We start from the raw sequence: 16459 nt of genomic DNA on the forward strand, positions 1-16459 counted from the left end.
AACTATGCTGTGTCCAAGGAATGTGTCTGCTCTTCCAAAAAAAATGTAAGAAGAGCAGACATGTTTTTTTTAGCATCCCCGTGAACCTTGTTTTATGAGGAAGAAAGGATGTTCCAAAAAAAGGGAGTTTTCCCAGTGTAGATGGGCCAAATGTCAGATAAGCCTCTCCTGAAAAAAAGAAGCGGAAAAAGCTACGCAAATTGCAGTTTGCAATGTGCGTACCTTTTTCTGGAAGAACTTTGTAGTCTTGACGCAGCCTTAGAGACAGATTTTTTAAGCACATAGGCATCTAATGGGATTTTTCAAAACATATTGATGCCTACATATCTCTAAAATATGGCCCTTTTGACACTTTTCAAGTTTTCACCTGCAGTCAACTTGCAACTTAGGACTAGATCCACAAAAGGTTTTAGGCAACTAAATACCCTTGAGAAATTGGACCTTACCCTGGTCTTAAAAATGCTCAGAAGATTAATTTTGTCCAGCAGCTCCAGAGTCCTTCTCCAGGGTGCAAAAATCATGCAAGCACTTTTTCTTCCTTTTTTTTAATACTCTCCTCTACTGCCAGAGGAAGCATAGGAAATTGACTATATACAGAGGCAAGCAAATTGACAAAAATAAGGAAATACTATTTCTAATCATTTAGATTTTGGTGTTACTTGTAACACTAGTAGGAAAAAATAACTGATGAGAGATGGGAAGCTAAGAGACTACAAATTCATATTGTGATCTGGTAAGATGTAGTAACTTGTACATTCTCAGTTTGGAGATAGTGGCTTCATTTGTTGCACTCTTTAAGTGCTTCCCAACAACCCATAGAAATTGAGGAAGCCAGGATGACAAAAAGCCCAGAAAGCAATTTGAATTCAGTATTTAGAAAACTGTCAGCATTAGAAGTGGAGACCAAAATTACAGCAAAGAAGCTGTAAGTTTGATTCTAATAACAATTTTTTATTAGACCACAGAAATGGATGCTGCTAATGTGTTTATGAAGGATCCAGAGCTGTAAGTTAATCACAGCAACTTCTCTGTAAAACATATTACCCAAAATACACACTTAAAAATGGCTACATCTTCATGATATTGAACACTCCAGAGGAAATTACGAGCCCCACATGAAACTATTAGGTTTACAATATTGCTTCCTTAAGTCAGTGTCATCTGTTTCTACTGAAACAATGCTGAAGTTCCCTACCCCTAACAAGCTATAATTTAGGACGCCAAGCCACTATTCAACCTAATAACCAGAACTCTGTCCCCTCAATTATTATTCCTCTGGCAGACAATTTCATTAACCCCCTCTTGTGCAATAATTTGTTCTACCACGTTAGAAAAATGATTTTCCATCTGCTCAATAATGTGGCCATAGTAAATGGAAAGTGTTGTCTGGAAGAAAGCTGAAACACAAAAGAAATTAGCGAATGAAACTCGCTGAATATCTTAGTACAGTAGACTTCCGATAATCCGGCACCTTTGGGACCTAGGTGGTGCCAGATTATCGGATATGCCAGAATACCGGGAGGTACTATTAGGGGGCATACTCCCAACCCAATCCCCCTCCCCTCCTCTTCACCAGAACCAAACGCCTCCCCTCCCTGTGGTAACCCAGTCCCCCTTCTCCCCCAACCTTATGTCCGGGTACCAAGGCAGATACATGTGCTCAGCGGCCAGCTGCTAGCAAGGGCAGGCTGGACGCTGTGTGCACGAGGGACCGTGAGCGGAACAGTGTGGGACGGGAGCGCACAGGCAGCTCACAGCGGCCTGGCTGTGAAAGTGGCTGACCAGAGCACTTCTGAGTTCCAGTTGATGCTGGACTATTGGGAGTGCTGGACAACTGGATGCCGGACAATTGGAGTTTTACTGTAGTAAGTGCCAGGCAAATAATGGATGAAGTTGGGAACACTGATCTATTTATAGGCATCCAGTGTTTGGAGAGAAATAAACATGAGAATTGTCAACTATAGATCATAGAATCATAGGGTTGAAAGAGACTTCAGGAGTTGATCAGGACCAACCCCCTGCTAAAAGCAGGACCAACCCCAACTAAATCATCCCAGTCAGGGCTTTGTCAAGTGGAGATTTAAAAACCTCTAGGGATGGCGATTCCACCACCTCCCTAGGTAACCCATTCTAGTGCTTCACCACCCTCCTAGTGAAATGGTTTTTATTCTAATATCCAATCTGGACTGTCCTCATAGCAACTAGAGACCATTGCTCCTTATTCTAGTACTGAGAAAAGCCTCTCTCCATCCTCCTTGGAACTCCCCTTCTGGCAGTTGAAGGCTGCTATCAAATCCTCTCCCTTACTCTTCTCTTCTGTAGACTAACTAAACCCAAATCCCACAGCCTTTCATCCCACTAATCATTTTTGCTGCCAAAAATTGTCAATCAATGAGGAAGAATAAGGATCTGTTTAATTTTCTACACACAAAGGAATAATAAGACAGAGAAGACCATGAGGTAAAGAGCCTCAAAAGGACTTCAATAATTTTCTTTGCCAGAAGGGTATGTAAATTGGCTCCCCTAAAAATCTAATCTCCCATTTGCACAACATGCTGTCAGTACAGGAAATGGTGTCTCCTCAGCAGATACAAGCATTTAAATGGGTATCCAGTATTAATTATTTTTTATTTATAGTAAGAATAACAGAGAAGGAAGGTCTCCTGGGATTCTATGTTTGAAAAATATATATAGGCCTAAAGTGAAGTGGGTGGCGTTAAGGTAGATAAAAAAGCTTTATCACTCATTGAATAACCAACCAAGGGAAGAGATTCAGGAACACTGGAAGGGTATGTCTACACTACAATGTTAGTTCGAACTAACGGACGTTAGTTTGAACTAACATTCATAGCCGCTACACTAGCGCTCCGCTAGTTCGAATTTGAATCGAACTAGCGGAGCGCTTAGTTCGAACTAGGAAAACCTCATTTTACGAGGATTAAGCCTAGTTCGAACTTACTAGTTCGAATTAAGGGGTGTGTAGCCCCTTAATTCGAACTAGTGGGAGGCTAGCCCTCCCCAGCTTTCCCTGGTGGCCACTCTGGCCAACACCAAGGAAACTCTATGCTCCCCTCCTGGCCCCGGACCTCTTAAAGGGGCACGGGCTGGCTACGGTGCCCGTGCCAGGTGCAAGCCTGCCAGCACCCAGCCAGCAGACCCTGCACCTGGCACGGCACAGAGCCACCCACCCAATGTCCTCCAGCCCACCCCCTCTTCCCGGGACCAGGCTGGCGGCTCCCGGGAGCTTGCCCTGGACCGCAAGAGGCGGGCACCTTCCTGGGCTAGTGCGGACATCGTGGACCTCGTCCACGATCTCCGCACTAGGCACAGGAAAGTGGCCGTCTAGGGCGGGAGAGCTGCCAGCCTGGCCACCCAGGAGCAAGTGTGCATGAAAATCAAGGGGGTCCACTGAGACCCCCGACCCTGAGCCCTGAGCTTACAATGGCTGTCCTGGGTCAGACCAAAGGTCCATCTAGCCCAGTAGCCTGTCTACCGACAGTGGCCAACCCTAGGGACCCTGGAGGGGATGGACCGAAGACAGTGAGCAAGCCATTTGTCTCGTGCCATCCCTCTCCAGCCTTCCACAAACTTTGGGCAGGGACACCACTCCTACCCCCTGGCTAAGACTACTCCATGGACCCAACCTCCATGACTTGATCTCACTTCCCTTTAAACTCTGTTCTAGTTGTAGCCTTCACAGCCTCCAGCAGCAAGGAGTTCCACAGGTTAACTATTTGCTTTCTGAAGAACAACTTTCTCTTACTAGTTTCAAGCCTGCTACCCATTCCTTTCCTTTGGTGTCCTCTAGTCCTTCTTTATGGGAACTCAGGAAGAACTTTTCTGAATGCACCCTCTCCACCCCACTCCTGCTTTTAGAGACCTCTATCCTGTCCCCCCTACATCTCCTCTTTTCTAAGCTGAACAGTCCCAGTCTCTGTAGCCTCTCTTCATCTGGGACCTGTTCCCAACCCCTGATCATGTTAGTTGCCCTCCCCTCTCCCAGCCTTTCTCTTCCCCTCTCCCACCTCCTTTTCCCAGTCTCCCCCAGTTTTGTTCAATAAAGACAGAGTCAATGTTGGAAGAAACGTTATCTTTATTTTGTACATCAATAAGAAGGGGGGCTAGGGAAGGGTAAGTGGAAGGAGGTGAGGGAGGAATGGGGTATGAGCCCCCGATGGGGAGGACTGGGCTGGCTCTGCGGGCTTCTGGGGGTGGAAGCTCTCCTGCAGCCCCCCGATTGCCCTCTCTCCCCAGATCGCAGCCTGCGGCAAGTGCAGCCAGGCTGATGGCCGAATGGTGTAATGTGCCCAGTGTGGGTACTCCGGGCAATCCAAGCCAGGACTGCTTTGCAAGCGGGGCACCCCTTAGAACTGTCTGTCCGGGGTGGGGGTCGGGACCCTTTAAGCGCAGCCCTCAGCTAGCCTGAGACAGCATCTCCACGCTCTAAGTCCTCCTCTGATGCCCTGCCGGCACTGCTTCCGGCCATCCTTAAGCCCTGTTCAGGGTCCACTCAATGTGGACTTGCTAGTTCGAATTAGCAAAATGCTAATTCGAACTAGTTTTTAGTTCTAGACGCGTTAGTTCGCATTAGCTTAGTTCGAATCAACTAATTCGAACTAAGTTAGTTCGAATTAGCGCTGTAGTGTAGACGTACCCTAAGGGACTGAAGTGTCTCAGCAGTGAGAAGTCACAATAAGTCAAGAAAGATCTATGATGCGGTCCATTCACAATCACAGTTTTTACTGGTGATTTTAGGGGTTAGCTCTTAAGGCTGACACCCCACTTCTGTGATATGCACGTTACTGATCTGTCTCTCCATCGAGTTTGTTGCCCCTCTTTCATTCCAGGAGCTGCCGCGTTTATGTGACTCAGTCCTGCAGCTGGGTCTCTCAGAGATCCCCTTTCCAGGGTAGCAGAGTCCCCTTTTTCCTAGCAGTTCTAGGCAGTCTTCCCTCTCACTGCTCCACAGCATCACTCCCTCAATGGCTGATAAGTGAAACCAGGCCCATCTTTTACTCTAGGTTCCAGGCCAGGGACCTTCAGCTCAGCAGTTCGGGGCTTTCCTCTCTAAGCCTTCACTACTCCTTCCCTGGACTGCTTCCTACCATATCTATTTCCCCTCATCACTCTCCTCCTTCCGCCCTACAGGTGGGCTACTTCCTGCAGCATCTTCCAGCAGTCCCTTTCTAGTGCCAGCAGCCTGGCTGTATTGAGGCTCCTCCTGTTCCTGAACAGGTCAACCTCCTTCTGATTAGTTCCCTGCTCCCTGACTTTCTCCATGTGCAGCCTGTGGAGTTAATTGGCCTACCAGGGTACTTCTTACAGAGCCCTTAAAAATATAACAGAAGCCAAAGGAATCAGAGTAATTCACCATGGAAGCTGATCAATGAGAGCCATATTTACATCCAGGTGGGCTGAGGTTCAGAGATTGGGTGACTCTGAAGATCACACAAAATCATTAATGAAATCCATGTATTCTGAATTCTTTGTCCTACATCTAATCCGCCTCACCACAGTGCATCCAAAGCAATTCACTTGAAGCCTAATTTTTTCACAGATGTTGCACTCCCACTGTCCTCATTGATATAAGTGGGAACGATGGGTGCTTGATACCTTTAAAATTAGTCTAAACAGAGGAAAGAGAAAACAACAGAGTACACAAGCAGTTCACTGGATCTCCATTTAGTGGCAGATCCAAATCAGCTTCCTGGTTCTCAATTTCAAAGCTCTCAATGGGTTGACACTTGATTCCCAAAGAGCTGTCTTTCCCTATGTCTCCCTGACATGTCTTATGTTTGCTGTATCTTTTCATAACTTGTATGAGTATGATGCGAAGCCCACAGAAAATAGTGACTCCCAAATGGCTTTGAATCAGGCCCATAGACAAGCAAATTACAATTTCAGATTTCACACACCCTTTCAACAATATAAAAAGAGATAGCCAAAGGAAGACTATGAAGTGTTTTCCCACTTTTAGGCCTAACGGATGTTCTCCAGTTCAAACTTCTGATATTGTAAGCTGTACTAGCTGAATTTGTCATTACAAAGCACAGTGGTAAGACCCTAGATCCCCATTCATAGAGAGTGAAGAATTATTGTAGCAAGTTTTACCAGAAAATGAAAAAGCTTTCTAAGCAGAGTGTGGATTTTTAGCAAAGGCTCTCTGATGCAAAGGTAAAGGGACATCTACTGCCACACTTCCAGAGACTTCTGGGCAAGCTTCAGGCAAGAGCAGCTGCATACAAATGGAAACACTGCCCTAAAATAAATGAATGTTAACCTATGTCTTTGTTCTGTTATACATGGGACGAGAATGACCATATGGCCAGGGATTGCTCAGTCCTAGAGACTTCTATATTCAGAGATGGGAACGAGATATATAAGCAGTTAAGAGAAAAGCATGAGTCACAGAGGATGCAACATAGCCATTAGTGCCCCAAGCTTTAAAACCGGTTAGGGCTCGTGGTGGGGAAAGAAATAGGAGTCTCTGAGACAAGCATTCAAGTGAGTGACTCTGTAAATAAGATGAAGAGAGATGCTCACTAGTTGGAGGAAAACCAACATTCCCTGCAGGGGGGAAAATGCCCAGAGTCTACTTAATTTGTATGAAAAACTAAGACGTACATTATTGTAACAAACTAAAGCCAAAACAAATTTTCTAAAGAGCTAATAGGGCTACAGTGTGCTGTAGAGCTCTCTGCTCAACACTACTGTGTAAATATATTTTAGAAACTAATACTAAACAGTGTGGAAGTAGTCTTTATGTATTTTCCCTACCTCCATCCAGTCTACCGAATTAATAGGGTTGGTTTTTTTGTTTTTTTGTTTTAGAAATATTAGAAGGGATATTTTGTGCACTATCTGTCTTATGCTTATTCAAAATTATGAAACTACAACTGAAAATATATTCATCTGCATTATAATGAACGCTGTGGTATTGGTAATTTAAACAAAGAAATTCCATTACTCATGGCTGAAAAGATTGAAGGGTGGGGCAGGTTAATGGGCTTGTAATGAAATGTGCCTGATAAGCTAATCTGTAAACACAAAACACATTGTCCAATGCTTTACAATTACTGCATATTTTATATATAATTAATACAGATTAAGATCCAGCAATACACACACACGTTTATATATATGTGTGTGTGTGTGAGAGAGAGAGAGAGAGAGAGAGAGAGAACTGCAGATTTGTCTCATTTAGGGCATGTCCACACTGGAGCATTATTTTGAGATAATGTGAGTTATTAGCACAAGTGTAAAGAGTTCTTTTAACAAAATAGCAAGTATAGTTTTAGAAATATGGAACCCCCTGATGTCACTGCCCAGAATATAGTAGGTGAAACAGGAGCCATGGTGCTTTTGAAAATGCCCTTACGGTTATGTCTACACTACAAAGTTTTGTCAGAAAAACAGCCATTTTTCCAACAAAACCTAACTTACGTCCACACTGCAATCACGTTCTTCTGCAAGTAAATCGAAAGAACAGAGGGTTTTTTCAGCGTTGGTAATGCTCTGTCTTCAAGGAAGGAGCCTTTTTCAGAAAGAGCTCTTTTGCAAAAAAAGGAATGTGTGGACAGGGAAGAGGGAGTTCTTGTGAAAGAAGAGGACAGAGGAAAAATCACAGGTGCCATAGTGGCCACTCCGTTCATAGTAATCACAGCTTAAATATGAGATAGCAGCCATTCAGTGTGGACACTCTTTCGAAAAAGCAGATTGCTTTTTCGATGTGCTTTTGTATGTGGACGCTCTCTTTTGGAAGAAGTTTTTTCGGAAGATCTCTTCTGAAAAAAGGTTCTTCCAAAAGAAGCCTGTTGTCTAGATGTAGCCAAAGAGTTTATCTGCATTGTTAAGGTGCCTACATATCGTTAAATATCTGTTTTCAGATGATAGGATGTTTCCACCTTTTATTCTAGACACAACATGAAAATCAAGAAAATACTAAAGAGCAATTTTAGTATTTCCTCACACAATTTGCAGAAATTTTGAACTCTCACTACCCTAATGTAAATCAATGGGAACTGTGCTTTTGACATTTAAAGTGTTATAGAAAACTAAACACTCTGAAAAAATAAAGTCCCAGGTGTCTCCAATTAGTCATCCAAACCTAGCGTGTGTCTAGACTACAGGGTTTTGTCGACAAAAGTGGACTTTTGTCGACAAAACTATACCTGCATCCACACTGCCTTTGAGTTATGTCGACATAATATCGACAAAACTCAGCAGTTTTGTTGACGTATGTAAACCTCATTCTATGAGGAATAACGCCTTTTATCGACAGAGTTCTGTCGATAGAAGGCATTATTGCATCTACACTGTCCTTTGCGTCTACACTGTTATGTTGACAAAGCGGCTTGCTGTCAACAAAACTTCTGTTGACAAAGCGGCTTGCTGTCAAACAAAATATCTGTCAACAAAACTTCTGTCGACAAAAGCCTGTAGTCTAGACATACCCCTAGGGAATACTTTAATCTTATTCTCTCTGTGGCTCAGTTCCCTATCAGTAATACTGGGATTATACCCCATCACATAAGCATGGTGTAATGAAAAAACATTCATGAATATGAATGACACAGATTCTACAGTGAGCAGCACAATCAAAAAAAGCCACCGAGGACATTAATAATTTTGTTTTCAGAGCAGGGTTTGAACAGTATGCAGTATATAAAAGTCAGGGCCACACAGAGAACTCTGACAAGAAAACAAAATATTGAATACCCGCTCCAAAAGGGCATGTCTACACTGCAGGGCAAAAGTCAAATTAAGATACGCAACTTCAGCTATGTCAATTGCATAGCTGAAGTTGAAATAGCTTAATTCGGCTTTTGACGCTATCTACATAGCAGGAAGTCAAAGGAAGAACACTCTTCAGTCGACTTCCCTAATTCCTCATGAAATGAGGGTTACAGGAGTTGAGGTAAGAAGTCCTCCCTCTTGACATTATTTCAAAATCATGGCTTCCTGTGTAGATGCACCTTTTGTTATTTCAAAATAACTTCAGTTATTCTGAAATAACACTGCTGTGTAGACATCTCCTTTAATGAGCATGGTCCATTCTATGTACTGAATAAGGCAGCAGTCCTCTGCACACAAAAAAAAAAGAGTTCAGGAGGCCCCCAGCTTGCGACTGCCTGAGTTCCGAACCCCTGCACTTACAACCATTTTTGTAAGTGTGGAAGGGGCTGAAACCCCCTTACTTATGTCTTCAGCCCGCATTTATGACAGAGAACGGTGCATATCGCAAATAAGGGTTCAAGTTATGATTCCTCCGACTTTGCGATGCTTCACCTGGAACCAAGCACACCGCATGTCGGGGGCCTCCTGAATGTGATCATGTTATTGAAGAGTGCATCATGCTGCATATGCAGAAAAGAGACAAATTAAGATTACACAAGCAACTTTAACTCTGACATTTCCAAGCTTTTGACTGCTTGACTTTGCAATGCTAATAATGTTCTTTTTATGTAGTTTATTTGTGTGTAATAGTGTATGTGTTTTGCTACACAGATGCAGGATGATATTAACAGCTGGTGCTTGGGTTAGGGAAAAAAAGATGCAAAACAATAAATCCATCTCTCCAAAAGATATAATACTGTGCACTAGAGGTATTATAAGAGCCAGTTCATGACATGAATACCAATGGAAAGCTGCAGATACAGGAGCTTTTCAGTTTTGCAATGCTATGTCAACATAAAATTAAGAGACAGACAATTGAAGGAATATGGTGGTATACTGAACTAGCTGGAGAGCTTCTCGGAATGTCTTAAGTTGAGAGACTATTTTTGATTTCAGATTCTGTTTTCTGCTCTTTGCTTTCACACCTTTGTTTTATGTTTGCTTTAGTGTAGGGTCTTAGAGCCACAGTTTTTAGTCTAATACTAGAGAGTTCCTTGTAAACAAGAGTCACATCAAAGAAAGTTTATACCATCTCTTGAAATCGTTAGTCAAACATAGTCCCCAGAGCCAGCAGTCAAAAATGAATTACTCTTTCAAAGCACTTGGTCCCAACTACAGGAAACAAACCTTCTATACAGGTAATTACAGTGGGAAAATATATTATTAAAATACAGAATGGTGCCCTTGACATATAACTTAAATAACTAGCTCAGAATTCTCTTTTGTACAGTATTGTACATTAAAAACAACAACTAAGAAACATTCCTAACATTGATCAGTCAATATTGTGAATAGATGTTAATTCTCATATGCATTCATATTTTTAAAATATATGTTTCAGGTTTCTCAAAAATATTTCACTCATGAAACAGACTTGGTGACGGGTCATATCAATCCTGGATAGGAATGCATTATGACCATTTTAAAACGGAGTTGATTAATGTTTTAACTAGTGCAAGGATGGGTAATAAGTCAGAGGGTTTGCCTGGGTTAGCCCCTAACAGCCACCACCATGGTATTTTTCTGCACCTGCACAGGTATGAGTTCTTGCAGCTCACTGTTACTGGCCAATGGGAGCAGAGGGAAGTGGTGTCCCAGTCTCTGCTGCTTCCTGGAGCACCCATTGGCTGGGAACAGCAATCTGCAGCAAATGGGAGCTGCATGCACCCATACTGATGGATGTGCAGGCAAATAATATGATGGTGGCCTACCAGGGAGTGCCATGACTAAACCATGTCTACCTCATGGGTCAGTTATTACCCACCACTGAGCTAGTGCATACACCACAGACGGAGCCCAGCAAAGCATCAACAGAAGTAGCTCTGCAAGGATAATTATGGAGGCCAGATATGTCAGGGTTTTTTTTTCCCCAAGGAAGATCATAACTATGCATTCCCAAGTTATAAACTCTTAAGATATACCTGGCAAACTAGAGACACGCAAAGGTGAAGTTTAGGTCAGACATGTGCAGAAAGTAAATACAGTAAGCAGCATTAAACCCCATTTATGCAATTAACACATACTCAGCCACAAGCAGAGAATAGGAAACATGATATACGAGGACTTATGAAAAGGCCTTTTTACTATTAATTGTATGGTAGGAAATGTACTACATTAGAAGAAAAACTGAAATGCTATGAAAACATTGACTATGCATGTTGCACTGCATAAAAGAAATATACATTCGTATACATTACTTTTATCTTAATTTATGGTTATAATTTTGAGATATGTTGTTCAAGAATATGAGTGTAAAACAGATGTTGTGAGCTTCATTTTCAGTATTATTGTACTCCATTAAAATCTATTCTCTTTGGCAACTTTGAATTATAACTGGAGTCAGGTTTGGTGAGAAATGTTTTATTCACAACTCAGCTGCATTATAAAGACACAGGATTTTTGGAAAGAAATTCAAGATACAAGGAATTCTTTTATGCAAGTTTCCTTTAGTGAATGCATATTTCCCAAAGCATGATATTTGCCTCTTTTTTTTAAAAAAAAGGCTACATATACTTTGTTATTCCCTCTGCTTCTATTTGCTTATTCCATTTTTAATTGGTTACTCATTGTATAAATAGATTAGACCTGAACTTGTTTTTAATTTCCTGTGTGCTCTGTCATATTAAATTGGGTTACCTTGAATCATACTACAATCTGGCATGATACAAATGAACACAAAATGGCATAACATGTTATAAATATAGAGCGCATAAAACTACTTTGACCGAGGAAAGTAGTTCTGGTTTATTGAACGTGAATAAGGCAGTGGGAAATGTCCTCCACTTGAATGGTTCTAATATCTATTTTGGGATGTTAGCTAATGCCAACTTGATCTCTGGGAAAAAAAGCTTCTTTTTTTTTTTTGTTTTTTGTTTAATCTCTGTAAGCTGGGACTCCTCAAAAGAGCTAAGGAAACAGAGAGAGAAAAAACCCAAAGCTCTAAATAAAACATAAAAGAGGCACCACTGAAAAAGTGGACCTTGAAAGGAACAGCTCCTAATTCCGGAGGCTATGGAATACAGTATTGGGAATGCATTAAAGACTGGGTACAGTCAGAAGACTGATTCTGGAATCATGACTCTGTGCTGTTCCTTACTTATTCTCTCAAAACTCTCATGTGAAGTTTGTTGTACGCTTTGAGAAAAGATTGCCCTGGTTCTAACGTTTGGTTTAATAAGTTCCTCCTTTCCATGTCACTATATGTTGTGTACATTCTCCTGACATCAGGAAGAGATGTTTTCAAACTGAAAATAAAGTACCAGTTTCAACTCAGCCAGCATAAGGATGTGAACATTATGGGCATGTCTGCACTGGGGAATTATTTCAAAATAACTCCCCTTATTTTGAAATAACAAGGCAGCTGTGTCTACACTGGGCCACTTATTCCGGAAAAGCAGCCGCTGTGCTGTCTACACTATGCTGCTCCCGTTCGGGCAAAAGTCCTTTTCTGGAAAAACTGTTCTGGAAAAGGGCCAGTGTAGACAGCACAGTAGTCTTTTCCGCAAAAAAGCCCCGATCGCGAAAATGACGATCGGGGCTTTTTTCCGGAAAAGCGCGTCTACATTGGCACGGATGCTTTTCCAGAAAAAGTGCTTTTCCGGAAAAGCATCCTGCCAATGTAGACGCACTTTTTCCGGAAATACTTGTAACAGAAAACTGTTCCGTTTTAAGCATTTCTGGAAAAGGGTGGCAGTGTAGACATAGCCGGCAAGTATCCACACTACCAAGTCTGTTATTTTAAAAAAAGGGCTTGTTATTTTGAAATAATAACTCCTGCTTGTGAAGAGGATTACGTTTATTTCAAAATAGTTATTTGAGGAGTTATTGGGTATGTTTAGACTACATAGTTTTTTCAAAAAAACTGCCCTTTTTTTGAAAAAACTTCACCTCAGTCCACATTGCAATCATGTTCTTTTGAAATTAAATTGAAAGAATTCAGGGGTGTTTTCAACATTGTTAAACCTCAAATTATGAGGAAGAATGCCTTTTTTCAAAAGAGCTTTTGAAAAAAGGCATGTGTGGATGCAGAACAGGAACATTTTTTGAAAGAAGAGGGAATTGAAAAAAGCACAGGTGCTCTCATGACCATTCTGTGAATAGCAAACTGGGCTTTCTTTCGAGAGAGCATCCATGCAGTCTGAACACTCTCTTTCGAAAAAGCATTTTCGATCTGGCTTCGAGGTGTGGATGCTCTCTTTTGAAAGAAGATTTTTTGAAAGAGCTCTTTAGAAAAAACCTCTTTTGAAAGAAGCTTGCAGCCTAGACGTACCCATTATTTCCAAACAACTTATTTCAAAATAACCTGATAGTGTAGACGTAGCTTATGACTCAAGATTTTATCTGACCACCCAAGTCATAGGTGTTTGTGCATATAAAACCAACTACATACAAAACAACGTGGTTGATTAAAGTACATTTGAAAATCTTGCCTGATCTCAAGTTCTCAAGGTCTTTTGTGACCCGAATTACAGAATCTGTCTTTAATAGTAATAGGTGGACTCAGTTGTTCTTCTCGTAGGAGAAATGGCATCAAGTTTCCATGGAGAAATGATTCTTCTGACCTTTAAAATTAAAGAAAGTATTTGCCTGGAAAATTGTTTTAATGTTTAGCTCTTGCCCCACATATTGTTAAACGCTCTCTTCAAGCCGCGACATGTACCCGTCCACAAACCTTCATTAAAGGTATCTTACAAGAATTTAGGAATGCCATGTGTGGAAATTGCATTTGTCTTTAGATAAACTTCCAAAATAAGAAAGTTATTCATATGCCTGATTTCTCACATACTGACAACTACTTGCTGAATATCAGAAGGGCATTGGTTTTCTGAATAGCAGGCTTCTCTACTCAATATTTCAGTCTCCAAAGCTATGCTGATGTAGAGGATATTGACCATTTAGGCCCTGATCCTACCCAAGTTCTTTCACTGGATTCAGAGAATGCAAGTTTGAGCCCTTAGATGGACAATAGGCTATAGTGGAGTGGTTCTAAGTTTGCACATACACATACACCAATTAGTCCTTAATTCAGCCAAAATGATTTCTTGAAAATGAACACCTTGACAGTATAGGAACCTTTCCTCCTCTCCTCCTTGATTAATGGTCATGAATGAAAAATTATGCTCACCTGAATGGCAGGTCTACATAAACCATAGATGGATACCCTACCCTATTACCTACTGACTGTCTTCCAATTCTAACAGGAAGCAAAAAGGTTTAATTTCACAACCCCCCTTCTTTTGCAAAGCTGATTAAATAATTGCTCTTGGTGTTTGCATTTTCCCAGATGCATCTCATTTCAGTTCAACCAATTGATTACATACTTTAAATAAATGGTAATGGGAATTGTTGAAAACTCCGCTCAATTACATTTCCAGGCACTGTCTACCTAGATCTTTATGCCATGCTTATGATCATGGTATGTGAATGGCTTGAATAGAAATATCTTGGGAGCCCATTTCTTGCATTAGGAAATATGCACATTGCAAAATACACATTGCATATAGTTTAACCAAACTCTGACAAGTTTCTTTGAGACTTGTATCAAAGCCACTTTTGCTGCATTCCTTGTACAATCAACTTTTGATTCTTTGCTTTACTAATTACAAAATTACTTTTCCAAGACATGCACCATTTCAGTGATCTCCATCTCTCCAGACAAGATGAACATCCTGCCCTGTAATTTCAATAGCAGTGTGTCAATTTACAAATAGCAAATGAAAGTGAACTTAAAATGTGTGTGGTAAAGAAGGGGTAGGTTATAGGGTAAGACCGTTCCTGGAATAATTAGTAATTGTACCTAATTCTTCCCAATCATGCTCAGTTCTCCCTCTAGTTAGTGTGAATGAACTCCATTTACTTCCAGAGTAAAACGTATTTGGAAGGTTTATTTCGAGTTGACTAAAGTATTTAGTCTGATGATCATTGTAGTGCTTTTTATAAATTCCCAAGTCAGCAGATGTAATGTTAATGAAACATGAAGAGTCAACATTAATTAGAAGTAATGAAAAATTAAAACTTCTTTGAACTGCTGTGTATCTATGACACCCTGCTTTCACAAATTAATGAGAGTCGTGTTGTGCTTTTCTTTATACCACGTTCCAAAAGAGATCTATAGGTATGATTTTAAAGTTATAGACATAAATGTTACATAGATAAAAGTATTTCCGTGTGGATTTCCGTCATTTAATTTGGTACGCAAACACTTACTGTGACTATTGCTGCAAAATGCTAAGTGGACATGTATAATTGAGAAGTGTCTTTACTCAGTGTAAATTACAACTGAATTAAATTCTATAAATTCTATTTATCTGTGAATACACAATGTTCTAGTTGTATTGGTCCCAGTTTATTTGAATATGCTTATTTTTCCCTTTTTGTTTATCTTTTCTTCCTGCTTGTTTTGGCACTATATTTTTTCACATTTCATCTTCTCTTCTCTAGGTGTGTTGGCCACATGCATATGCATACCCATTTACTGCCCTGGATGCTTTATCCACAGGTTTTTCATAGTTGAATTGTGATAATACATTACAAAGATGTCAATATAACACAATGTAAAATAATTCAAATTTTTGAACAGATTTTCTTCCACATTGCCATTAAACTAACTGTGGGAGATGCCGAGAAATTACAACCTCATTCGAAGGAGCAGTAGCTGCTCAGAACCTCTTGTAAATTAGGCCATGGTTTATGCTAGATGCAATTTACAATTCAAGATAGCTCTGCATAACTATTGTTCTATTGTTCTATTGGCCCAGTGCCAATTTTAATATTTACTTAACAGATTCTGAAGGAATGAGTCCCTTACAACTAGCTGGCGTTGGGTAGAGACCCTGGGTGAATATGTATAAATACTACTTTGCTACCACTTTGCTGTGGTTTGTTATTCAGCTGATGGAGTGGTGTTTTGCTCATTGTAATCACCTTGGCTGGCGTTGGGTCACAAATTGTGTTAATACTAATTGCAATGTCTGTTAGTATCGTGGGAATACAAAAAAGAAAGACTCTGCCTAAACTGGCTCAAAAGAGGGAAACGCTCTCAGTTTAAAAATGAGACTCTGAGTATTTGCCTGTAAATACAGTTCATTCCTGTTTGCTTAGATTTGCTAGAGATTCAACTGATACTTTTAATTGTTGTGGGATCAGAAATTATGTTAATGCTAAATGCAAGAATTGTGAAATAGTATCCCTCAAGCTTGCACTTACTGTGGGAATACAGAAACGACAGGCATTGCTTAACTCATTTCAAGAGGAGAGAGACACTATCAGTGTAAAGGACCTTCGATGGACAAGGGTTCCACTGCAGAGTTCTGTGAGGTTAAGAGGGGAGAGCAGGTCCTCCAGGTGTTAGCTGTAAGACTGGTTTAATCTCCTTCTCCCCACTGTCTCAATGGTAAAGCTAAAATAGTCTCCATAGGGAGTCTCTTTTATTATTTTAAATTTATTCCAGCGGATGCTGGAATTTCTTGTGACTGGACTGTGCTTTGGGACAAAAGCTGAAATGACTGGCTGTTTTGGTCCAAGCCAAATCCACCACAAGCAGGCAGGAGCAGAGAGAGTATGG

Source organism: Pelodiscus sinensis, chromosome 13 (assembly GCF_052426305.1).
Source record: "Pelodiscus sinensis isolate ZL-2025 chromosome 13, ASM5242630v1, whole genome shotgun sequence".
Lineage (NCBI taxonomy): Eukaryota > Metazoa > Chordata > Testudines > Trionychidae > Pelodiscus > Pelodiscus sinensis.